The 24,891-nt window shown below is 49.3% G+C and overlaps 1 protein-coding gene across 14 annotated transcripts in view; it reads left to right on the top strand.

Moving 5' to 3' along the window:
- The first annotated feature begins 14,732 nt into the window (after window positions 1-14,732).
- The window catches only part of BMAL1 (basic helix-loop-helix ARNT like 1), an 81,343-nt gene continuing 71,184 nt past the window's right edge, over window positions 14,733-24,891 (top strand). For all 14 annotated transcript variants that reach the window (XM_027768715.1, XM_027768714.1, XM_027768708.1 and 11 more), the window contains exon 1: window positions 14,733-14,805. The gene's annotated coding sequence lies outside the window, so the exon portion shown is untranslated. The remainder of the gene's footprint in view (window positions 14,806-24,891) is intronic.

Here is a 24,891-nt window from a genome sequence, read left to right as displayed (position 1 = left end):
CAGAACAAAGCCTTCCAAGCTTGTCTTGTACCTGTTTGATGCAATATGGAAAGTTTTTAGGTTATTTGCTTCCCAAAGGAGTCCGGGGAATCACTTGGCTTTTAGAGCTTCCCTCCCTCCCCTCTCACTCACAATCTGTGACTTTGAACCAGAGAACAAGTCATCATGCAGTGATGCTTTAATGCTCTCCCAGGCCCACTCGGAAGGCACTTCTGAGAGGCGGGAGCTTATTACTACTCTCACTCTTTTGTTTATTGTTACTTTCCTTTAAAAAGGTATCTACGTGCATGCATATCTAGGTACCAGGGGACTTCTAAAAGTTCATGGAGGAATGAAATTAAAGTATTAGTGTTTTATGCACAAATTAAAAAAAAAAATCCATGCAGTTTTTTCCTAACACCCATTTTCCACGAACTTTTTGAAGGTCCAGCAAATGTATGTTTTTGTATTTCCCTTGACCTATAACAGAGGGCCTGGATTTAAGCCCTTGAAGTGGTAGTGATCCTTTGAGAAAGGTATACTTTTTGTTCCAAATATTCCCTGGCTTTAGTTAGCTTCACAGTTTTTCCTTCTTTCTGAGATAATGTTGGAGTTCACAGTACTCAGAACACAGAGGAGCGTGCCCACTGGACCTGCAGCTTCAGTCACAGTCGGGTTCAGGAGGAAGCCTCTGGTTTCCTGCCTCGTTCTTATGGCTCTGTGGACTGTAAACAGCTCCTGCACCATCCTCCTCCCTGGGGGAGTGTTCGGAGCTTTGGATACATGGGTGCTGCTTGGCCTTGGGTGCCAAGGCTCCCATTGGGAGTGGGCCTGCTGCAGTCTTTACTGCCAGTGTCTGCAGACCCTCGGACTTGGCCACAGTGTCGTGAAGTATGCCCAGTTTTCTCTGGAGTAAGCATTTTATTTTAAAAAAGAATTTCAGGGACCAGCAGATGGCACAATGGTTACGCTGCCAGACTCCCAAGTAGTCGACCACAGTTTGAGTCCCAGACCCAGTGGCTTCAAATTCACGTCAGGCTTGAGGCTGGCAGGTGGCGTGGTGGTTAAGAGTGCTGGACTCCCACATGGCTGACAATGGTTCAAGTCCTGGACCAGATGACTTGCTTTCTTACTTTCTCTCTATATCTGTCTCTCACTGTTCAAATTAAATAATAATAATAATAAATAAAATTAAATAAATAATTCTAAAAAAAATACAGAAAACCTCACATCAAGCATGTGTGTATGCATACCCAAGAACCCAAGAAGAGAATGAAGGAGAAGGGATTGCAGTATGGCCGTCCCCCCTGGGTCATGATTTCTTACTTTCTGTCTCTCTAACTGTCTCTGTCTCTCTGGTGAGTACACACGCCCCAAAGAAAAAATCTGTCTAAGAAAGAGTTATTTTTTAATTAAAAAGAATTTCATCTATGAGTTTCCTATAGTTCATCAAAATGACTCCTGTCTTTCATTGTGTTTTGGTGGATTAACACAGTGGCCTGGCCTTGGTCTGCCAGAGCTGCACCTAGCTAGCAGGCCCTCCTGTACCCTTCAGCATGGAGCCAGTTCCCTGTGCTAAGGATCCCCCATTGGAGACAAGACCAGCCTGGATGAGGCCACCATCCATTCTTTCAGCCTCCGTTGAAGGTCAACAGTGCCCCTGGCATAACAGGGAGCTGCTGGGTGTGAGAGGAAGAAAATGATACCAGTTCATGTTTTTAAGGGTTCTCTGGCTGCCCATCGACTGCAGTGGAGGATAGGGGTGGAGCAGGGTGATGGTGCAGAAGTCAGTTATTCTGTCCCGGGGAACAGTGCTGGCTTGGATAGTGCCACGGTCTGGTCCCCAGCCCCTCAACTCCCTGAACCAGGAGCCTTTCCTTCCAGGCCCTGTTGAGTTCCTGCTGTGGGCTGGTGCTGTTCACTCCACCCAGAATTCTCTCTTTCCCAGTTCTCCTATCCTGGCAGCTCTGCCTCTGTCCAACGAGTGACCTCAGGCAAGTTAGCAGATCTCTCTGGAGCCTCGCTCTCTTCATCTCTGAAAGTGATCACCAATGGAACCTACCTCATGGGATTGGGAGGATACCACAATATACGGTTGAGTGTGATCCTTGCAGTAGCCTCCAAGGCGGTCTTCTGCTCCCAGCCTTATCCCACTGCTGCCTCCTCTGTGTGGTGATCCATCTGGTGACCAGGTGGTCACGTCAGGTCAGCCCTCTGCCCAGAACCTTCTCAACGGTAGCTTCCTGTCTCGCTCAGAGGAAAAGTCGAATCCAACATGGCCCACTCAGCTTCCTGGTACTTGCATGGCTTTATCCCTGGGCCACGGGGCATGGTTGAGGTTGGGATCTGTGCAGGTCATGATGGTGCCTGTGAGTGACGCCCCCCACCCCCCCATTTAGGCAGTGCCCAACTTGTGCATCTGTACACACTGATTCTGCCTGCTCCTCTGTCAGGCCACTCCAGTCACACCAGAATCCTTGCCGTTCAAACATGCCAGGCATGCTTCCTGTCAAGCTCTTTCCACGGACCGCTCCCTCTGTCTGGAACATTCTTCCTCATGTCTGTGTGACTATTGTTCTACCTTCATCAGGTCTTCTCTCAAACACCACCCTGTTTAAATTGTACCACCTCACCCCCCCGCCCCCTGTTTCCTCTTTGTCTTTGCTGGTGAATTTTTCTCCGTCTAACATCATGTGCATTTTGCTTGTTTACCTGGCTTGCTGCCTGTCTTTTCTCAACAGGAGCCATGCTCTGTGAGGACAGGCACTCGTGGTCACGTCATCCACTGCCCTGCTGCCCATGCCTGGAGTAGCACCTGGCAGGAGGCGCTCGCGATGAGCCAGGAGTGGGTGTGACAGCAGGTGACGTGGTGGGTGCGGGGCTTGGCACCCTGCGAGCCCCCCATGTTGGCTTCCATTGTTCTGTTGTTGATGACTGTCCTTTGGGGACTGGCCTAAATGTGCTTTCTCTGAGTGCTTCCTCAGCCCCTCAGGTTGATTCAGTCACCACGACTGCTAGCCTTCTTTCCCCTCCGCTCTGTGCCTTTCCTCTCAGCTTGGCCTTTACCGAGCCATATCGGCATGGCTGACCTTATGCCTTTCCCTGTTTGGGTCTGAATTCCTGAGGGGCATGGGCAGCTTGCCCGGATTTCTGTCCCGAGCACCCTGAACCACCTCATCAGTGTGGGAAGAACTCGGGACGTGTGTGTTGCTGGCAGCCCTGTAAGTAGAAAGAGCCCTTCAGCCGGCAGGACCCTTGCAGGGGCCCTGGCTCCACTCGCCTCCTGCTTGTACCTCCCTCCCAGGGGTATCAAGGCAGAGTTTGACAACCACTTAAGTGACAATCTCAAATGTATCTGGGTGACCTGATTGTTCCACATGTGAGAATCTGGTTCTGTGGCTACCTGGGCTCGCTCCAAGGGGTTAGGATCATTCCAGTGTGAGTAAGACCAATGTGTTAGGGGGAGGCCAGGAAGAAGGGCGAAAGACCTGAGCTGACCTTGGGGTTTAGGGACAGGGGAGAACATGGCTTTGGGGGTGGCATACAGGACAGGAGAGCAGCCCCTGCCTAATCTGGAGGTGTTAGGTAGATGGTTTGGGGCCAGAGAAGAGAGGACTTTAAATGCCAAGGCAATGGCTTGAGCCTTTTCTATTTGGCAGGAGGGGTCCACGCTGAGGATTCTGATGAAGTGGGAGGTGGGTAGGAATCAGTAGGGACGGCATATGGAGAGACACTCAGGAGCCATTTCCCTCCCAGGGTGGAGTCATCATGTGGGACCTGCACGTGGCACGCAGAAGCCACGCTCTCAGAGGTCAGCCTTGGCACCCTTGAGACAGTAGAGTTTCAGCTGAACCTACACAGGGGACTTGGCCAAGATGCTTGGTCTCTTGAGAGTTAACTTTCTTTCCCTGCAAGGTCAGCAGGAGGCACGCTAAATCCCTCCTTCCTTAGGTCTCGGGAAGGGCTGAGCCATCAGGGGGAGCCTGGTGGCCACACTATGCAGAGGGTAAGACATACCTTGAGTGTCTGAGGGGTTGACAATTGTTCTCTCATCGAGGGATCGATTCATTCTGCAGACCTAGGGAGGGTTCTCTTGCAATGTCCCTTGCTTGCTTTGGGGTGGGATTCCTGAAATGACCTCTACTACACTGAGCCCTTCTGCCTTCCACTCTGTGATCTAAAGCGGGGTCCCTGTTCTGTGCTCAGGGCTCTCACGTCCCTGTGCCTCACACCTTCTCCCTGGCCCTGTTCTCTGGTATTTTCTCTTAGCTTTCCCTGAATCTTCCTTGCATCTGACCTCACACCCTAGGCTTACCCCATCCAGGGCAGCTCTGGTTGCATGGACACGTGTATCCCTACAGTTTCCATCCTCTTTACTCTTCACATCTTATCCCGGGCCATTCCCACGTGACCCCTTTGTTTCCCATGCGTAACGGTCTATCACCGAAATATCTTCAGTGAGCTCCAAGCTTGTTATGGACCATTTGGATTGCTTCTAATTTTTGCTCTTCCAGCTAATGCTGCATTAAGCCATCTTTGTGTATTACAGAAGCATTTCATTAAGTTGGCATTTATCTAGCTAATGGCAGTGGCCCAAGATTCCAGTGCAAATCAGAATTTCTTTCTTTTTCTTTTTCTTTCTTTCTTTCTTTCTTTCTTTCTTTTTTTGGAAAAGGTTTTTTGCTCTAGGGCGCGTGTGCTCGCCAGAAAGACAGAGAGAGACAGAGAGGTAGAAAGCGAGAAATCACCCCCCAGGGGGGATGGTCACGCCGCAATCCCTTCTCCTCCATTCTCCTCTCGGGATCTTGGGCACGCACGCACACGCGCCCGGCGTGAGTTTTAAGCCACCGGGTCCGGGACACGAACCGCGGTCGACTACATGGGAGTCCAGCGACATAGCCATTACGCTAACTGCTGGTCCCAGAATTTCTTTCTTCAAGAAGAAGGCCTGCAGGGAACCAGCAGTTAGCGTAATGGCTATGTCGCTGGACTCCCATGTAGTCGACCGCGGTTCGTGTCCCGGACCCGGTGGCTTAAAACTCACGCCGGGCGCGTGTGCGTGCGTGCCCAAGATCCCGAGAGGAGAATGGAGGAGAAGGGATTGCGGCGTGACCATCCCCCCTGGGGGGTGATTTCTCGCTTTCTGTCTCTATGTCTCTCTCTGTCTGTCTGGCGAGCGCACGCGCCCTACAGTAAAAATCTCTCCAAAAAAAAAAAAAAAGAAGAAGGCCTGCAGAACATGTTAGTAATTTACTTGGCATGCTAGGAACCATCTCAGTTGTGTTCTTCATGAATGAAGATGCAGGGTAACAGTCACACGAAAATAGATCCACGTGAAAGGCTGCACGTATACAAGGGATTCGTGACTTGTTTTTCCCTAAGTGTGGACGTGAGCTAATCCCTCCTTTTAAGGAATAATCTACCTGCACAAACGGAGGAATTCTGTGTCCTTACATCTGAGGCTTTGATTAAAACGATAGCAAAATAAACAGTGGCCTCCTTCTTCAGGACGTTTTTTAGAAATGCCCTAACACGAGGAAAGGTAAATAGGACTTGCGAGAAAACACATCATGCCCTTGGCCTTTTCCACGTGACCCCTTCACTTCAGCAAGAGTTGGCCTGTCGGGATGTGCTGATAGCTTTGGAAGCAGGTTGCAGACTTGCGAGTGGATCTGGCTTTTAGTTGGCCATTAGGAAATGGCTAGAATGAAACTGACAAACAGCCACTACCACTGTGGTCCCCAGGACTGCGTCAGCTGAGCCCCGTGTTGGCTTTGGGGTGACAGGGAAGGCTTCCTCTGACTGTCGACTGGTTGTCATTTCTGTCATTTCAGGCTCTGGCTGTTGGTTTTGTAGACCCATGCACTAAGCCTCACATTTCAGTTTAATCCAGTCAATTACTAAGTCTTTACACTGCATAAGGCGGCAGCAAATAAAAATGTGGGGAGACAGTATTTAAAGCACTGGACTTCCACATGGTCAACCATGGTTCGAGTCCTGGACCTGGTGGCTTTCTTTCTTTCTCTCATTCTCATCCCTCTCTGGTGAGCACGTGTGCCCTATGGCAAATTAAAAAATAATAATAAATAAAATTAAATAAGTAAGTGATTCTTTTTTAAATGTAGGGAGAAAGAACCCAATACACCTCTGCTTCTGAGGAGCTCATGACCTAGGAGCAGAAAGGATAACACGAGTTTAAAACCAGTGATGAAGGGACCAGCAGGTGGCACCGTGGTTAAAGTGCTGGACCCCCACATGGCTGACTCTGGCTGAGTCCCGAACCTTTCTCTGTCCCTCCCCAGCAAGGACATGAACCCTATGGCAAAAAAACCTTAAAAAATAAACATAAATAAATAAAAACCAGTGATGATTTAAGAGATGATGAAGAAGGCCTTGGGAGAAGCAGCCCCACCCATTTAGAAGAGACAGTCCTTCTTACTGGGGAGTAGGGACCAGGAATCAAGAAAGGGTTTATGGAGGTAGTTGCTTTTGTCGGCACCTTGAAGGCCTGGCTGAAATGAAGGCTTTCATTCCCAGAAAAGGTGAAAGGCCTGGCTAGAGGAGGTGGAGGGGGAGGGCATGGGCTCTGCGTGGGGTTTGGTGGAGCATCGGGCCTGCACTTTATGGAGTGCATCAGGTGCCAGGTGTGGCTCTGAGAACTTCGTATGTAGTCACTCATTCACTCCACACAGTGGCCCACATGAGGTACTCTCAATGTCTCCATTTCACAGGTGAGAAGCTACGCTATGGAGCAATTGGGACTGACAGATGGCATAATGGTTACGTCACTCTGGACTCACATATAGTTGGCCGTGGTTTGAGTCCCAGACCCGGTGCCTTAAAACTCACACCAGGTGCATATGCATGTGTGCCCAAAATCCCGAGAGGAGAATGGAGGAGAAGGGACTGTAGCATGGCCATCCCCCTGGGAAGTGATTTCTCACTTTGTATCTTCTGTCTCTGTATCTCTGTGTCTCTGTTGAGTGCATTACCCTATAGCAAAAAATCTCTTTCTAAAAAAAAAAGAAAAACAATATAGCACAGTGAATAAACTGCCCCAGATCACACTGCTACAGAGCCAAGATGAGACCAGTTCACCTGGCTCCAGAATCTAAGTGTGAAACTGTCCCATCCCTGACGTAGGAAACAGTAAAGTGGACAGGTACCCTGTGTTTGGGAGCTTGGAGCATCCATGTTTAGGAGTGCAGAGGGGCTGGAGATGAAGATGAGAGGCATTGGAGAGGTGGGAACAGGGGTGGGGAGGTGAGAGCCGTTGGGGTCTTAGGAAGAGAGATTTTCAAACAGGGTTTTGTTAGCAAGGGCCAGGGCTGCAGAAAGTTCCTGAAGTTGAAAGCTGACCTCAGGTGTGGGCCAAGGAGAAGCCTGTGAGGGCCTCTGGAGACGGGCAGCAGTAGCAGACAGGAGGAGCTGCCCCTGGGTCTCTCCTGACTGTGTGATACTGGTGGCTCGAGGAGGGGGACGGTCATTAACTATCATTGTCTGTGTCGTCTTCTCTGTCGAACGCGGTGAGCGTGACAGGGGGCAGGTGAGAGCTGGCGCTGCTAATCTGGCAGACCAGGGGCTCCTCTGCAGCCTAATGACTCCGGGAAGCTGTTTGCAACCCCGAGGCCCACGTGTGACCCCCTCATCTGGACGCTGTGGCAGTCGTTCCTTCTCCTGGGAGATTGGGCCATGCGGACTCCACGCGTGGTTTACTTGAATTCCACTTTTATAGCCTTATTACCTTGTCCCCATGATGCAAGAGGCCTCTCTTCTCCAGCTTTGCTGTGGGAATGATTTCTTAAAAGGCACAAAGCGGTCTCTCCTGGCCAGGATGCATCCTCTCCACAGCAGCGTGCCTCCGCAGGTCTGCGCACGTGCTGCAGCACCCCTGCCACCACTCCTGTGTCCCTGTGCTCACTGACAACTTCTAGGCAGCTCTGGAATCCCACGGCCTAGGTATTGGCCATGATTTCTTCCAGAAGAGGTCACGCACGTAGATATCCACTCAACTCCTTCCTCTCTGGAATGTCTCTGTAGCAGTGACGTACTAGGGCCCGATTCCCAGCCGTGCCCCTTGGTCGTGAGTTGATGACGACAGCAATTAGTGTATATGGAGCCTGTGCTGTCTCAGAGCACTGGGTTAAGGGATTTATATCTTAACCATTCACAACCCCTATTCGTTAAGTGCTGATACTTCCCCATTTTATAGATAAAGAAAATGAGCCTTAATGGATGGAGTAAACTGCCCCATCACACACACCTAGTAACTGGCAGAGCTGGGCCTCAGCTAGGTCTTTCTGAGCTCACTCGTTTTATTCATTTAATACATGACTGTCTGCCACACCCCAGGAACTGTTTTAAATCAGACTATACAGCAAAGAGAAAAGGAAGGCAAATGTTCCTGCCTGCAACTTCCATTCTAATTTGGGAAGACAGAGAGAAATAAGAGTGAATGAAATGTACCTTATGCTGTGTGACTGTGGACACACGTACAACAAGGAGCCAGCGAAGACGTTGCCCACAAGCACAGAGAGCGGTCTCTTGCATGTTGGGAGCGTATTAATCAGAGTGGTTGAAGCAGGCCTCATTGAGAAGGAGCTGGATTGTTAGGTTAAGTAGCCAACCCCCAAATCTCAGTATATCGACACAATATACCTGCATTTCTTACATGAAGTATTCCTACGTGGCTGCTCCTGGTGAGAAGGCATCCTGCCTTGTGGTCACTGAGGAATCCAGAGTCCTTCTACCTGTGTCTCTGGCCTCCTGAAGGCTCACACATTCCTCTCCATTTGGCTGGAATATGAGGACAGAGAAATGTGGGCTTTTGTGGGAAAGCTGTTAGGCACCAGTCTGGAAGAAGCCTGTGTGCCTCTCACCCATTGGTCAGAGCTCAGTCACGTGTTCACTCCTAACTGCAAGGGAAACTGGGAAATGAAGTCTACCAGGTGCCCAAGAGGAAAAGGAAATGGTGAATTCATAGCATAGCGTATGGCATGGTGGATGAGGAGAAGGGAGCTGTGTATTTATCTGGGGAAGAGCATTTTACACAGAGGGAACAGCAAGGCAAGGCCTGCCCGTGCAGCTGGAGTGGGCTGAGGAGGAGGAAAGGAGAGACGTAGAAGGGGAGGTGGGGAAGAGGGGGGTATCGAGTTCACTGGAGGACTTGATGGCACTGTGCACGTCAGGTGGAGCCAGGAACCTTCGAGGGCTTGGAAAGAGAAGTGGCGGGATCTGAGTTGCATCTGGAAAGGATTGCTCTGGCTATGACTAGACTGAGGAGCCAGGAGGACGCAGGGAGAGAAGTGGGAGGCTCTGGCCATCATCCAGGTAAGTGATGGGACTGGCTGGTCCTGAACAGCGCCAGTGGAGGTGGCGTTGTATTCCGAGTTGAGGTCTTTTCTGCAGGTGGGGCAGCAGGTTGGGCTTTGGGGTTGGGGAGTAGAAGAATGAGAGGAGTCCAGATTATTCTGATGTTTTAGCATTTGCCTAACGAGTATTAGCCTCACAGGTATAGAGAGGGAACTTTTTGGGAAAAGGTATCTGAATGTCCCCTGGGCCCTGGCCTACCCGCTACGACCTCTTTTCCTCCACAGCACGCTCTTCAGCACAGACTACCGATTCTCAGTCATTGTAGACTTAGGGCGAGAGCAAGGGCACGTGTCAGCTTGCTGGCACACAGCACACGTGGGGTCTCACAGCATCGCCTGACATTATGGGTCGAGCCTTGGGACCCCCTTGGGGTAATGTGGCAGGGACTCCCGCTGGATGGCGAGGGATGCCCACAGGAATCACATCCCATCGCTGCTGTCTGCAGATACTAGCAAGGCCCTGGCTCTTGCCTAACGACTTAAGTGTGTTTGGGAGTGGGTATTGAAACCGGTTCCGTGGTCCTTCCTTGGCAGCCATGCCCCAAGGCAGAAACTGCAGATGGAACTGTAACTGACGTGGTCTTACTAGCAGCGTGCTGGGAAGAAGGGCCATGGCAAGAGGGTAGGCCATGAACTGTGGCAGTAAATATCGCCTGCTCCTGGGTGCCAGGCACCGGCTGGAGCACATCTCTGCCCACATGGCAAAGATGGACCCATGTGGCAAAACCATAGAAAGATTCGTTGGGGAAAATGATCGTTACTCCTAAGTCTGTTCTTTTTTAGTGATTGTGAATGGTATTGTATTTTTCATTTTGGTGTCTATGTGTTCGTTGCTAGCATGTAGAACACAACTCGTTTCTGTACTTTCATTTTATATCCTGCATATTCGCTAAGCTCACTAGTTAGTCTTACATACTTTTTTGGCTTATTCCTCAGGATTTTCTACCTAGATCAGTGTCCCCAACCTCCCCAGCACCCGGGACTGGCCTTCTGGAAGATAATTCCTTCACAGGTTTGGGGGACAGGAGTGATAGTCTCAGGATGATCAAGTGCACCACATCCACCATGCACCCCATGCCCCCCACTACCACCGTGCAATATATAATGAAACAGTCACATAACATGGGTTTTCCCCTGAGAATCCAGTACCCCTGCTGCTCTTCCTGGAGCCGAAGCCCAGACTGCCTGCAGGGATGGAGGTGGCTCACACATAGACAGAGCATCGTCACCCGCTGCCCACTGCCCTGCCGTGCAGCCCAAGGCAGGAAGAGGTGCATGGACCACAGGCCACGGACCAGCACCAGTCTACAGCCCAGGCTCGGGGGCCCCGACCTAGACAGTCATATCATTGCTTCCTCTGTCCAGTCCGTGTGTTTCTAATTTCTTTTTGTTTTCATCCTGCGCTGGCTCAGACCTCCAGTGCTATGCTGAACAAGGGTGGTGAGGGTGGGCGTCATTGCCTCGTTCCCGACCTTGGGGGCAAGCGTTCCACCTTCCCATGAAGTGTAGTGCTAGCTCTCAGTTTGTCATAGATGTGACTTGTGCTTTGCTGGTTGGGTAGGACCACGGAATTTTTTGTTTTTTGATTTTTTTTTCCCCTCTCTTTGTGTAGTGTTTGGCTGAAGTGAAGAGGTTACTATTAATAAGTGTTCTGTCTTGCCAGAGGGAGCTGATGGCAGAGCATTTCTGTCTCCGTTGTCTCCCTGTGCCTGATGGCATTTCTGGGTTGCTGGTTTCTTCAGTTCCAAGTCCAGGGTATGTGAGGAAAAAAGAAAAGCACAGGCAGCTCACCACCGTGTCATTCTTTGGGCTTTCTGGTTCCATAACTGCATGGACGCTGGAGTCCACCGAAGGTAGAGGTTCTGGAATGGGAGCTGGTGGTGCCAGCGGGCCTGCAGCTCCTTGGCTTCTGTGTGTGTCGGCGTCAGTCCTCCTGCTGCAGGCAGGCTGCCCTCCCCGTGGGGCACAGCTGCCCACAGCCTCAGCGACAGTCCCAGCCAACGGGGAGCCCCTTCCTCTGCATCCAGAAAGTCCCCGATTGGCCCTGCTTGGGTGACAAGCCTGTCCTTTAGACCAGTACTGTTGCTGGGGAATGGAGTACTTGGGTCTGGGCTGGGTCATGTGCCCACCCCACTTGGGGGCGGCCAGTCTTCTTAAGAGGAAGGCAGAAGAAGTGCACCTGGGGAAGATAAAGAAGACTGTTACCATAACTTACTGCCATGGGTCTGAAGAATGTGTAGTTAGCAGTGTAGGAAATCTCTGTAGATTAAGCAGAAGGCTTGTTGAATTTAGGTTTTATTAAAATCATCCCTGACACCGCCTGGGGTTGTGGTTGGAAGTGACTGGAGGAGGCTGCTGTTGTAACTCCGTAACTGCTGCGTGGCCGGGAGAGCTGAGCAGCTGGACTCCCAGGTTAATGTATTTGTACTTCACTTTCAATCACAGCAGAGTGGAGGGAAGGGCTGGAGTCTAGAGACAATTAGGCAAACAAAACTTGGTAACCAGCTGGAGGCAGGGAGAGGAGGGGCTTAGCGAGGATTCCCTGCCACCACAGAAGGGGGAAATAACTGTTCTCTGAGGGCTCACCTGGTCTTTGGGAGCTGGTTATTAAGTGATGGCAGACTCAGCCTACCTTTTTGCTTCTCGAGGAATGGGAGTGTTGCTGGCTTTTTGTGTTACGCTATCTGGTAAAGGCGGCTGACTGACTATATTTCCCTGCCTTCCAAAAGTTGCCTGTTTTTGAAAAATTGAAGAATGGAAGATACCTTCAGGTCTGCCAGGAGAAATAGATGGATAAGAAGAAGACGCTGGCCAGGAACCTTTATGTGCCTCACCCCCATCCCACTGAGCCGCCACCTGTCCCAGGACATCGGATCTACTTTAGAAACATTTGTCCCTTTGTCCTCATCCCTTTTAGGGGATTTAAGTAAAGAAATGACCTGATCCGATTCATGTTGTCACAGCAGACCATGGGTGGAGGGAGAAGTGGCACCAAGAACAGAAGCAGGGACACAGGGGACACCAATTAGGCTGTCACAACTCTAGAATAGTAATGGTGGAGGTGGTGAGAAACGGTCATATTCTGACTCTGTTTGAGGATTGGATCTGGAGTGAAAGAGAAGGGGAGGAGACAAGAGCGACTGCGAATTCTTTGACCTGGGCAATTGGAAGAACACTGTCTTAAACAGAGGTGGGCACGACTGGGAGGAGCAGGTCTGGGGCAGGGCGCAGAGTCTGTGTCGGACACAGTGTGCTTGAGACACCCGACTTTTCTTACACAAAGCTCTTGTCCTGACTTCTTACTTGACATAGGCACTTGGCTCTACTAGTCAAGAACTCAGAGAGGTCCAGGCTTGGGGACAGATTGGGGCGCCATTAGCATAGAGGTGATATTCAAATCTACGGGAAGGAGATGGGATCACCAAGGAAGTGTCAGAGAAGAGCAGGATAAGCCCTGCGGCACTTGGACAGCGGAGGTGGGGAGATAAGGAAGAACCAGCAGAGAAAGAGCAGCCAGCGAGGTGGGTAGAACCCAAGAGAGCGTGATTTGGAAGGCATGAAGAGAGTAGTCAAGCAAGAGGGAATGATTACCTGGTGTCGAGAGCTGTCAGATGAAAACTACTAAGGTATGACCAATGGATGGGCTGGTTTGGGACCGAGGGTTAACCTTGCAAATAAGCTGTAGTTTCTTCCCTAAAGGAGAAATTGTGCAAAACCAGATTATTTAAAATTTACTGGGGACCGACAGGTTATGGGTGCTTAAGGCACTGGTCTTCTGCGTGGCCAGCTGTGATTTGAGTCCTGGACCTGGTGGCTCACTTTCTCATTTTCCCTCTCTCTCGGATAAGCACATTTGCCTTATAGTAAATTAAAATAATAATAATAATAATAATAAACAACACAATGAAATAAATAATTCTTTTAAAAAATTGACTGAACTAAGTCGGAGAAAGACATGAAGCAAGTACCATGGGAGTCCAACAGAATGGAGTAGTACTTCTGGCTTTCCTGGGGAGGATCGAGTCAGATCTGCCCATGTGCTCACCATTCATTAATTGCAGGTGCTGAGAGACGGGGGGGGGGGGGGTTAGTAATTAGAATATATGTGCCATTTCAGTGTCGCAGATAAAGGGAGCTCCGGAAGTGACGATAGCAATGGTTGTGCAACAGTGAGAGTGAGCACAGTAACTGAACTGCACACTTAGAAATGGCCACGATTGTACATTCTGTGTTATACGAACTTGAATAAAAAGAAGAGGGATGGACAAAACGCTTTTGGGGACGAGCTTGTTTTGGGATACATTTGAAAGAATGGCATCTCAGCAGAAGGGCTAACATGGGGAAGCACGAGGAAGACACCCATCTAGAGGAAATGCCCCCTTTGGGGGAAACCACGCAAGCTGAGACTGCACAATCAGGCCGGGCCAGTTGGTGCAGGCCTGACTGCGGAGCTGGGCTTGCCTTCTTGGGTTCTGGAAGGCTCTCGAGGTTTCTGCCCAGGGGAGTGTCATTCCAAAGGCGTGCATTTAGATTTATGTCGTTAATCCTTCCTGGTAAACCATGACCTATTAAAAGCATTGGAATGGAGACATGCATTTCTATGATGAAAGCTGTGGCCTAGCAGAATTTTAGAGACCCAGGCTTGTGTTACTGAGCTGAGTAGATTGTTTTAACATCCCTATTACAGGTATTTCCTGAGGACTGCCTGAATTCCATAGTGCTCTGTCTTTCTTTCTTTCTTTATTGGTAAGAGAGAGGTTTTTGCTATAGGAAGCATGCACTTGCTGGAGCGACCAAGAGGGACAAAGAGACGGAAAGCAAGAAGTCACCCCTGGGGGGGGGGGTTGGCCATGTAGCAATCCCTTCTCCTCCACTCTTTTCTCAGGATTTTGGGCACGCACACACACGCACCTGGCATGAGTTTCAAGCCTCCGGGTCCAGGACTCAAACTGTGATAGGCCATGTGGGCATCCCGCAACATAACCATTTCACCATCTGCTGGTCTCCATAGTGTTCCAAGCAGTAGGGGTAAGGGATGGGAGGAACTGAGCCAGTTTCTTCTCTTGGAAAGTCCTCATTCTACAGATTCCTGTTCCTGCATAGAAGATTGTGACACTGCGTGCTGTGTGTTACCATAAATGTGTCACCAGGGTTCCGTGGAGCTGAGAGGAGGGGACAGCCAGCCTGCCTGGGATACTGGGGAGACTTCCTGGGAAAGATTGTCCAGTGGACCCGAAGGCTTAGCAAGGAGTTTTTAAGCAAGAAGGTTGAGATGAGCATCCCAGGAGATGTAAATCCAAACTTACTGCTACCACTTTAAAGACAAGGTATAAATGTTCTTTTATTTTTTTAAAGTTAAACTCTTATGTCATTGGCTTTTAGGTGGTGCTGGCTAGAGTGCATGCTTTTGGATCCAAGGTTAACTTTTCAAATGTGGAATCCTCGGCCTTCATTGGTAAGTGTTGCTTGCTGCCTTCTTACCAAATTATTGTCAAGGTTTGATATTTGGTGTTTGGAAGGAAGGGAAAGGTCATTATCATTGGAAGCTGCTTTGTGGAGATTGCCAAGCCTGGACCCTAGAGAAGCCTATCAGATGGGCTGAAAGGATACATAGGAGAAGTGAAATCTCACCAGAGGCTTCTATGGTAGATGCAGAGAGGGAGGTCAGAGAAGGGAAAGCCAGGGGTGCAGGTGATAGGCGCAGCTACCCTCGTGGAGAGGTAGAACCTTGACTGTGATTCGAAGGAAAAGGTAGATGGAAAAAAGTTCAGGGACGAGTGATACAAGGTTTCGGGCTATGAGACTACGGTGTAAGGTGTAAAGAAAGTGGCTCAGCAGTAGACCAACGGGTAAAAGCTAAGTCCAAGGGGGTTGTGGGCAAGGGCTTTGGCATTGGATTATTCTAATCGAGGGTCCTCAGACTGTTCCTCCATCTCGGTTACTCGGTCTGCTGTGGTAGCACGAAGGCGGCCACAGATAATACACCAGTGAATGGGTGGCTGTGTTCAGTACAGCTTTATTTACAGAGATCAGTGGTGGGCGAGATTTGACCCGGGGACTGCAGTTCACATTTCCTTTTCTAGGCCTTGAATGCTGGACTAAGGCATTGAGCCTTTATCCTGAAGGAAGTGAGAACCTGTTGAAATTATTTTGGGCCAAGAAGTGAAATGGCAGAAGTGACATTTTAGGAATATTTATCGGATAGCTGGTTATGAGGTGTGGGACCCTGTCAGGAGGCAAGAGCAGCAGTCCAGGCATGGGGCCACGTCGCTGATGGTGGTGAACATGGACGTGAAGGACCAAAGGAAGAGAGATTGCAAAGGAAGAACCAAGAGGATTTGTAGTCATAGACTTAAAGGACAAGAATCAAAGAAAATGAAAGCTTGCTCTTGGTAGGTCACAGTGATAGGACTGGCAGAAGTGTAGACGTTGGGGTGGAGGTGGAAGCAGCTGTCTACATAGGCTGAATTCAAGATGGTGGTGGTTCATCCGCAGGAAATGTCCACTAGACAACTAGGAATGCTTTCCTAAAGCCTAGACTGAGACACTTACGTCTCAGAATGGAAGACAAAGGGTTAAATAAACTTCTCCAAGATGAGCAGAGGGCTGAGCCTTGGGGAATGGGCATAACTTTGAGATGAGAGGAAGAAGGTAGACGAGACCCAGAAGCTATGGAAGGGGAGGATGGGCCATTAGAGACCAGGAAAAAAAGAATCTGAATTGTGATAGTCTCTTTAGATGCTGTGGAAGAATGGAATGTCACAAGAGGGGAAACAGGAAGAAAGGGAGGTGGTCTGGGGTCAGACATAAATGAGGGTTAAAGAGTCAAGATGCTCCTAAAATAGACCACTAGGCGAGAATCTGGGCCTCAAAGAAGGGAGACACAGAAGATTTGGGTATTTGCATGTCAGAGCAGCCTTTTCTCTTAGCTTTGAGGCAGACAAAACTTGCTGTGACCAGTTCTCATTTCCTTCTTTGGAGCCAAGCTGTGTATGGGAGGTTGTGTGTACACTGGGTTTGCGATTGTGTGTCTATGTTCCCTTTGAGGTGTGGTATTCATAACTCTGCCACAACTTGCACCATGGAATCCAGCCCATGTTCGGACTCTTGCCATGAGACAAGATGTGATATGTTGGGGAAATTGTTGTGTTTGCATAAATTGGAGAAGAAAATGGAGTGGACCAAAAATCAAAATAAAGCTTACTGTAGAGTCTGTACAAGCCTGGGAACTTGAGACAATTCCTGAAACAATTAAACTACATAGCAGTTTGTGTTCTGACTATTTTGAGTGTATGTACTTTGATTTGAATTTCAAGTCCTTTTTGATTTGGTTTGCATGAATATAGCAGTTGGAGACCTGGTAATAAAAACGACAGGTGGTTTAGAGCCACCATTTGTTGACCGCGCGTTAGGTTTCAAGTATTCTACATGTATCATTTCATTTCATCCTTGTAATGACCCATCACAGGAGAATTAGTGTCCGTGTTTCAACAATAAGGAAATCAAGTCATAAGGAGGTTGAGGAACCTGTCCAAAGTAACAGAGGATTTGAACCCAGGTTACACTGCTCTGGTTTCTGCTGCTCCCTGTTTTTGTTCACTTAGGCTGGAATTTTTACTCCCGCTTACGAAGGACTAGAGGTAGGTCAAAACCATCAGGTTAAATATGCAGAGCCCATGTTGGGTGTTTCTACTTCCTAGGGTCTATTAAAAGTGTGGAAGAAGTGTGGTGAGTCTGTAAGAGTCTAAGGCCAAACCTCAAATACTTCCTTTACCTGTTTCCCCAGGCGAAATTTTCCTTTAATTGGAGAAGCCTGCAGCCTTGGGTTTGGCAAGGAAATATCAATGGAAGAGAGGGAGTCGGCTTGCCGTCCTAGCTTTGTGGCAGTTATAATGTAATTTTTATTTAAATGCTTGCCATTTCTCTCCACTCCGCCTCAGTTTGTTGCTTTGTTGCATCTAGTGAACCCAGTGACTTGAGACAAGGTACTTAACCTCTGTGTGGCAGCCATTGCTCTTGGCACTGTAGTTAGAGAGGTGACACAGGACAAGGTCTCTGTCATCGTGAGACAGATGTCCTTAGACATGCAAGATACATAATGGGACATCAGGTGTGATCATGCTCTGGGGTGAAATAAAGCAAAATAAAAGGTGGAGAGTGATGAGGCTGATAGATCAGTTAGAATGATCAGGAAAGTTCTCTTTAAAAGAATTAAGTGAAGGGCCAGCAGATGGCGTAGTGGTTATGTCACTGGGCTCCCACATGGCTAACCGCGGTTTAAATCCTGGACCTGGTAGCTTGAAAATCACACTGAGCACATGTGTGTGTGTGCCCAAGATCCTGGGAGGGGAATGGAAGAGAAGGGATTGTGACATGGGCATCCCCTTAGGGGGTGATTTTTCACTTTCCCTTTCACTGTCTCTCTCCAGTGAGTGTATGTACTTTAAGGCAAAAACCTCTTAAAAAATAAATTTAAAAAATAAAAGGAGACTGTGAGCCTGATGGAGGGAAAATTCATATTAATGTTCTTTGAGATGACTACACAAGCTGAGCCTCAATGCTTAGTTAGAATTCTTTCAATTGGCTGCCATTGCTCATAACTGCCCCTTCCAGCAAGCCTCCCGTCTCAGGCCTTGTCTTCTCTGGTGTACTGAGTCTTCCCTTCCTGGAGCAGCGAGTGCCCACACATCTCCCCTGGCTTGATGTCTCCTGGTTCTCCTCCAACTTCTTAGACCTCGACCTCCACAGCCTGCTTTGCTGGTTCTCTTTTCTTTGTTCTTAGCTTCAGGTCATGCTTGGCCCCTTTCCCATCTCCCCTAGCATTCTGCTGGCTGTCTCATCCACCGCTCCCCTCTGTCCTAAAGACACAGATCTACATATGCAGTCAGAACCCCCTCCCAGCCCACACGCTCAGCTGTCTGCCCCGAGGGCATTTCAAACTTGTCTCCTCCTGGAGGGCTCCACCGTTCTCCCTGGAGCCTGTCTGGATCTGTGCCCCCTCTGTTGTCTCTACTTTTGGCGTCATCCTTGGCTTGTCCTTCCCCTTACCTGGCATTTCCTACTGGTAAACCACTTCTGAGAACCTCGTCATCTGATTTGTCAACTCAGTCCTTCTTTCTGTCTGCACTCCTTTGTTTAGGACTCACCTCCTGGGAGTTGTTATTTACAGCAGCACTCCTAATTGATCATCCTGTGTCTGTTATCCTCCTCCCTCGTCCCAGCGCCCACACACCTATCAACATGGAGTTTCCAATTCCCAGTTCTGCTTGTGGCTTCTGTCTGCTTAAAACTCTCCAGGAGCTCCTCACTGCCTGTGAAGTAAATGCTACGCTACTTTGGCAAGCATGTAGTCTCCATGTGCTGGCTTTTGGCCACCTTCTTATTTCACATTTTCCTTGACCCACATTTCTAAGCTCAGTCCAGCCACCCACAGCCATCACTTCTTGGTGCCTTTGCCATTGCTGGGCTCTGTCCTGGGAATGACCCGGCCCCCGCTCCCCAAATAGGTAACTCAGTTCCAGTTTCTCCTCACTCTTCTGGGCACTGTCCTTCCCCTTCCTGTACTCCTCCATGACCTGGAGGTGACCTTCCTCATAGCTCCCAGAATACCCTGCCCAGCTCCCTCTTACAAAGCACTTATCAGCACAACTGCTGATTTACTTATCTGTTATGCTCAGTAAGCTGAGCTCCTGAAGGGTGGAGACCACACACACACACACACACACACACACACACGCACACACACTCTCTTTGTTGCCAGTGCCAGCACAGTGCACCTGGCTCAGGAAGTGTTTGTTGAAAGAGTGAGGATAGCAAAGTCTGTTTGCATAGCTAAGCAACAGATTTATAGCATGATCCAATGTACGTGAAATTGGAGGTTCACTGACTGTGGAGTTCAGTGGGACCACCCCTTGTCTCGACTTCCAGTGCAGGACGGGTTGTGCAGGGCGTGGGTTTGTGGCCGCCCATGTGTCTGCCTGCACACTGGGACCTCGGGGACGTCATTTCTCTATATTCTTTGTTCCTGACCTTTTTTTTTTTTTTTTTAAGCTCCTGTTGTTGATAGGCTAATAATAACAATTCAAAATGAAAACTAATCTAAGGAATTCTCAGGGATGAGGTCCACCCAGCTTAGTCCTAGATGAATCCCAGATTTCCTTAATTAGCTATAATATGGATTCTTGTCCACCACAGTCTGACAGCCTTCTCAGTGAAGAATGCTTTCCTGGCTGGAAGGTCAGGGGATCGAGACGTTCTTTTTGGAGGTGTCCAGGGGCATCCTTAGCTTCACTTGGAACCTCATAAAGTCCTTGATCATCCCGTGTCTGTTGTCTTCCTCGCTCATTCCATCGCCCACACTCCTGTCAACATGACATTTCTTTTATTTTCTTTCTTTCTTTTTTTATTTATTTACTTTTTTGAGAGACTTTTGCTATAGGGCGTGTGCGCTCACTAGAAAGAGAGAGAGAGAAAGCAAGAAACCACCCCCCCAGGGGGATGGCCACACCACAATCCCTTCTCCTCCGTTCTCCTCTTGGGATCCTGGGTGTGCGTGCCCGGCATGAATTTAAGCCTAAGCTACTGGGTCTGGGACTTGAACCATGGTCGACTACATGGGAGTCCAATGACATAGCCATTACACCAACTGCTGATCCCGCAACATGACATTTCTAACTCACAGGTCTGCTGGTGGATTCCTCTGCTTTAAATGCTCCGAAGGGTCCTCATTGGGCTTGAAGTAAATGCTAAAGCTGCCCCCGCAAGCGCGTCGTCTCTGCTCAGGCTTTCAAACACGGGGGAGAACCCTGAGGACGAAGGAGCTCTGAGTGCAGGATCCGAGGTCCATGCCTGCGTTCCCGAGAGGCTGGCCCTGACACGAGTCTGGGGCACATTGGAGCCTTCAGACTGACGTCTGCTGTGCCTTCTTCACACCCCAGAACTGGGAAGCTGTGGCATGCAGCTCGTATTTGTGGGCTCAGGGTGACCCCGAAGGCTTCCCAGAGGAGACCTGCTCTCAGCACAGAGGTGTCCTGCTGACCAGGGCACTGAGCAGATTCTGGGAAACCCTCCCTGCCTTCTGGAACGCTGTCCCTTCCTGGGGCTTTCCATCAGCTGTTCCTCTGCAGGGAGTGCATTTCCCTCCCAGTCTGCTTAGTTCATGCTGCGCTCCGCACTCCGAGCTCTCAGCTCCTCTGGTGGAGGCTTCCCTGTTATCCATTCCCACTGTCATCTGCTGGGTCTCCCCTGCTCCCCACGGGCCAAGGGCTTGTAGATGGCTGAGTTGAGCACTGTCGTTATCACTCTAAAGACACCGCGTGAGGAGCCCCAGGCCTGAGCAGGTTGGTCTGGGCGCCAGCCGGAGCGTGTGCTCTTGCCCGCTCCTTGTACATCCAGGTCCCCCTACCTCATGTCCCAGTGTCCTATCCCTCTTGGTAGCACTCACCACAGGGTAATTTTCTACCTACTTTTGTGGTTATTAGGTTAATAAATGTCTTTCCAAGCTAGGGAGACCCTGTAAGCCCCAGAGGAGGCTCCTGAGCAAAATCCTTCTCTCTCTCTCTGCCTCTCTCTCTCGGCATATGTAAAACTTTGCTAATTATTTACTTTTAAAAACTCAAGAAAATTTATCCTTAATATAATTTTGTAGTGTAACAATAGGAATACTGTATTTTCTTCAAATATAAAGTTTATTCACTGGACACACTTTTAAAACAAACTACCTGGCAGATGGCTCAGGACTCCAGGCAGGTGCTCCTCCACAGAGCCCACGGCCTGCTGAGCCACCGCCCACCCACCTTCTCCTTGCCCCTCATACCTTGGGAGTCCGAGCTATGGACATAAAAAAGTCCCCCAGACCTCTGCTTTCTGGGGCTCACCGCTGGTGCATGGAGGTTGGCCCTCCCCACACCTTGCTGTCTCTGAGCAGCTGTGCTGAGGGTGCCTCCGCGCCTCGGAGGGTCTGTCGCGTCTGTCCACTCCTTTGCCCTTTTCTCTGCCTTGTCCCCCTGTCCTTCTGCAAGGAGAGGGTTCCTTCTCATCTGCTGGGGTCGAGTGGCATGGCCTCCTGGACCTGCACACGCTGAGAATGCCCAACCACTGCAGGTCCTGATGGTTGGTGTATCTGTGGTCCTTGTTCTCCTGGAATCCACTGGGACCAGTCCCGGCCTGCGGTCCTGGTGACAGGGTGGTACCTTGTCCAGTCTGGGCTCAGGGTCCTGCAGAAGGCTAAGGAGAACCAGTTGCTCATGTTATCTCATGAGCCACTGCCGCGTGATGCAGTGTGTGTGTGTGTGTGTGTGTGTGTGTGTGTGTGTGTGTGTGTGTGTCTGCACACATGCGTGTGTGTGTGTTTTGCATGATGTTTATACTCATGTAATTTATATCCCTGCTGTATTTCCCCCTCAGGGGTCTAATAGATAGGTCATAACTCTTCATAGAATCAGCATTTTCTCTCTATCTGAAGGTATCCCCCACTTTGGTACCTTAGCGACCACCTCACAGGGTTGTGGCTCTCAGAACCTCCCTTAGGCCTCATGGCAATGATTACCCCATCTAGACTCCAGCAGTTGGGCAGGGACTGGGCAGTAGGGACTGCCTGGTCCCTCAGGGCCCCTCAGGGGCACTGGGCCTGCAGGGCCTACAAGGCCAGGCTGGCCGAGTGCCCAGTGACTCACGCTGTGTTTGAGTAGGAAAAATAAGAGCTTAAAAATGGCTTCTGACCAAGTGGGGAAGGTGGACGTGGTGGAGGAGAAGGGGGACATCAGCCACACCCTAGGTACATTTGCCAGCAGAAAACCGAGATGGGCTGACATCGACCGTCTCCGAGACGCCGCCTCAAAGGGCGCCTAACACGCTGGTCCCGGGCCCTGCCGCAGACCTGCTCCGGAGTGTCAGCCCTGTGTCATTCTAGCGCTGTGACTCAGGACAAGCCACCTAAGCTCTCGAGCCTTGGTTTACTCATCTGTAAAATGGGATTGTGATAATAGGAAGAACCTTTGTAAGTTTCTTGTGAAGGTGAGATGAACATGTGCTTAATACTGTGTCTGGCACACACCAAATATCTGTTATCTGTTATGGTTATTGCTGTTTAAAAAGTATTATTGCTAATAATAATCGTAAGAAGATTTCAGACAATGTATAAAGCCTAAGATGCAGTTAAAGGCCGGCATGTACATGAGAAGGTGCATAGGAACAGCACTTGGTGAACTGCACATTCTGTCCAGATAGTCTTACTAGCACAGACGTAGCTGCTGTTTTGACTTTGGGAAAAATGACCAAGTTCAATTTTATGATGCCGAGTCTCAGTTCTTTGTGGTTTTACTTTTTGATTCGGAGGCCAGGTGGTCGAACAGGCCTACTACAATCTGACCCAGTGGCTGTGTGACCCACACTGGTGACCCTGGGTGGCAAATGCCTGCCCAGTGCCTGAAGCTACTGTTGTTTACAGGTTTTGATCGGGGCACTTCGTTTGTCTTTCTCTGTTTTGTTTTGTATTTGTTTGTTTGTTTTAGTTGACTATAGGGTGCCTGTGTGAGAGAAAGGAAAGTGAGAACTCATCCTCTAGGGCCATGCTGCCATCCCTTTTCCTTCACTCTCGTCTCGGGATTTGGGACATGTACATACACACACCCCACATGTTTTTTGAGCTGCCAGGTCTGGGACTCAAACCACAGTCAGCCATGTGGGAATCCAGCACTTTAACCTCTATGTCACCTGCTGGCTCTATCATGAGCGTTTAAAATAGTAGTTTTCATAGGTTCAATGGCAGTAAATCATGGGCAGTACTCTGAGTTGTTCTTTACTCTGGGCCTTAGGAAATCTCAAGGTTTCGTGCCTCGTAAGTATAAGCATTTCTACGTAATTTACATAGACAGCTACCATTGTCTCTCTAAGCGTGTTAGAAATATTTTCTTAATAATAACTGCTCAGCTCTTTCCCCCCCCTTCTATACCATTTCCCCATCTCACTCCATTTTTCTGAAAATAAAGTGGAACAAAATTAGCCATTTAAGAAAACACGGATACTTTGAGGCGAAAGTTGAAGCCTCCCTACTCCCTGGCTGCATCTGGCTTGCAGATGTGTGTTTCTCAGTGCTCATAATGTCCCAAAGCTTTGTCATTGTGGCTACCATTTGAAAATTGGTAGATTCTGTATAAAAATCCAGATTTCCAGCTCTTCGTGGGAGCCGGGAAGTGTGACAGCCCTGTCCTGCCCTCCCCACCGCAGGCCCTCTTCTGAGAGCTCGTCTCTCCTCTGCCCAGCCCTGCCAGCCCAGCCCAGCCTCCCTCATGGCCTGAGCTTGCAGTCCCCGCTGAGCACGACATTGCTCAGACACCGAGCGTCAATTCAGAAGAGAATTGTTTTCATTCACAACCTTGACCATGGGTAGGAAGGTATTTCACTCACCCAGCTGTCGTTCTTAGGATCACCCAAGCCGCTGTTTTAGGTTTTGCAGAGAAAAATGTGTCATGACTTTCTCAATGACACAAAAGTTTAGGTTCTTTTGGATATCTCTTCTCCATGTGGCTTTTCTTCTTCAACATTTTAAGTCTTCAGCAAGCTTCTATGTCATCATAATGTGTTGGATAATGCAGGATATAAATTTTGAGAGCCACTGTGTAAAGGAAGTTGAAAAGAAATGAACTGTGTTTGATTCAATAATTTACGCTGTAAATCTGAAAATGCTAACATACCTTGTCCTTTTCATTAACCCTCTCTTAAGGTAGCTGTCATCTGGCAGCATCTTTGAGAGGGTTTGAGCCTCTCAGGCAGAGAAGGCTCCCTCTTGCAGTCTTTCCTTTTTTTTTTTTAGGATTATTTATTTAATTTAATTAATTTGTTTGTTTAGTTTAATGCGACCAGTGAGAGACACAGAAAGAGAAAGGGGGAAAGTGAGAAAGCAAGCCGCAAGCCACCAGGTGCAGGCCTGAGCCATGGCTGGCCCTGTGGGTGTGTCCAGCGCTAACCACCACGCCCCCTGCTGGTCCCCTGCAGTCTTTCCTTAGAGGAGCCTGTGTCCCCTTTCAACCAGGGGTGTCAAGTGCTGCCGGCCACATGCAGAGGGTGAAGTGGACATTTGGCATCTGGGGGTGGTCTCTGAAGGGAGGAGTCTTTTCAAACACTGGTGTTTAAAAAATGATCATTCTAGAAATGTTGAAAAACTGTTGTTTTTTTCTTTTTGTCATTATGAAAGTAGTGTGGACTTGCGACAGATCCAGACAACACTGAAGTGCGTCGATGTAGACTAGAGGGTCTTCTCTGACCCTCTCTGTCCTCCCAGCCAGTCTTCAAACACAGCTCCTTTTGAGTTTATAACCTATGCTCCTGGGCTTCTGCAGTTGCCTGTGGGCACTCCCCAGCGCCTGCACCTCAGCCCTCTGCTCTGGCCCCAGAACACAGTTTGACTTTGCTTTTCTGAGGGTGGAATCTCTCCACGCATACCATTCGGCACATTTATTTTGCCACTGACAGTGACTGCATTCTCGCATTCTCTTTGCTAGTCAGTATGCACACTTAAATGTCCCTTCTTTTTTTTTTAATT

The sequence above is a fragment of the Tupaia chinensis genome, unplaced genomic scaffold, assembly GCF_000334495.1.
Source record: "Tupaia chinensis unplaced genomic scaffold, TupChi_1.0 Scaffold000077_1, whole genome shotgun sequence".
Classification (NCBI taxonomy): Eukaryota; Metazoa; Chordata; class Mammalia; order Scandentia; family Tupaiidae; genus Tupaia; species Tupaia belangeri.
The sequence above is the reverse complement of the archived record's forward strand: the minus strand, read 5'-3'. Positions and strand labels throughout refer to the sequence as shown.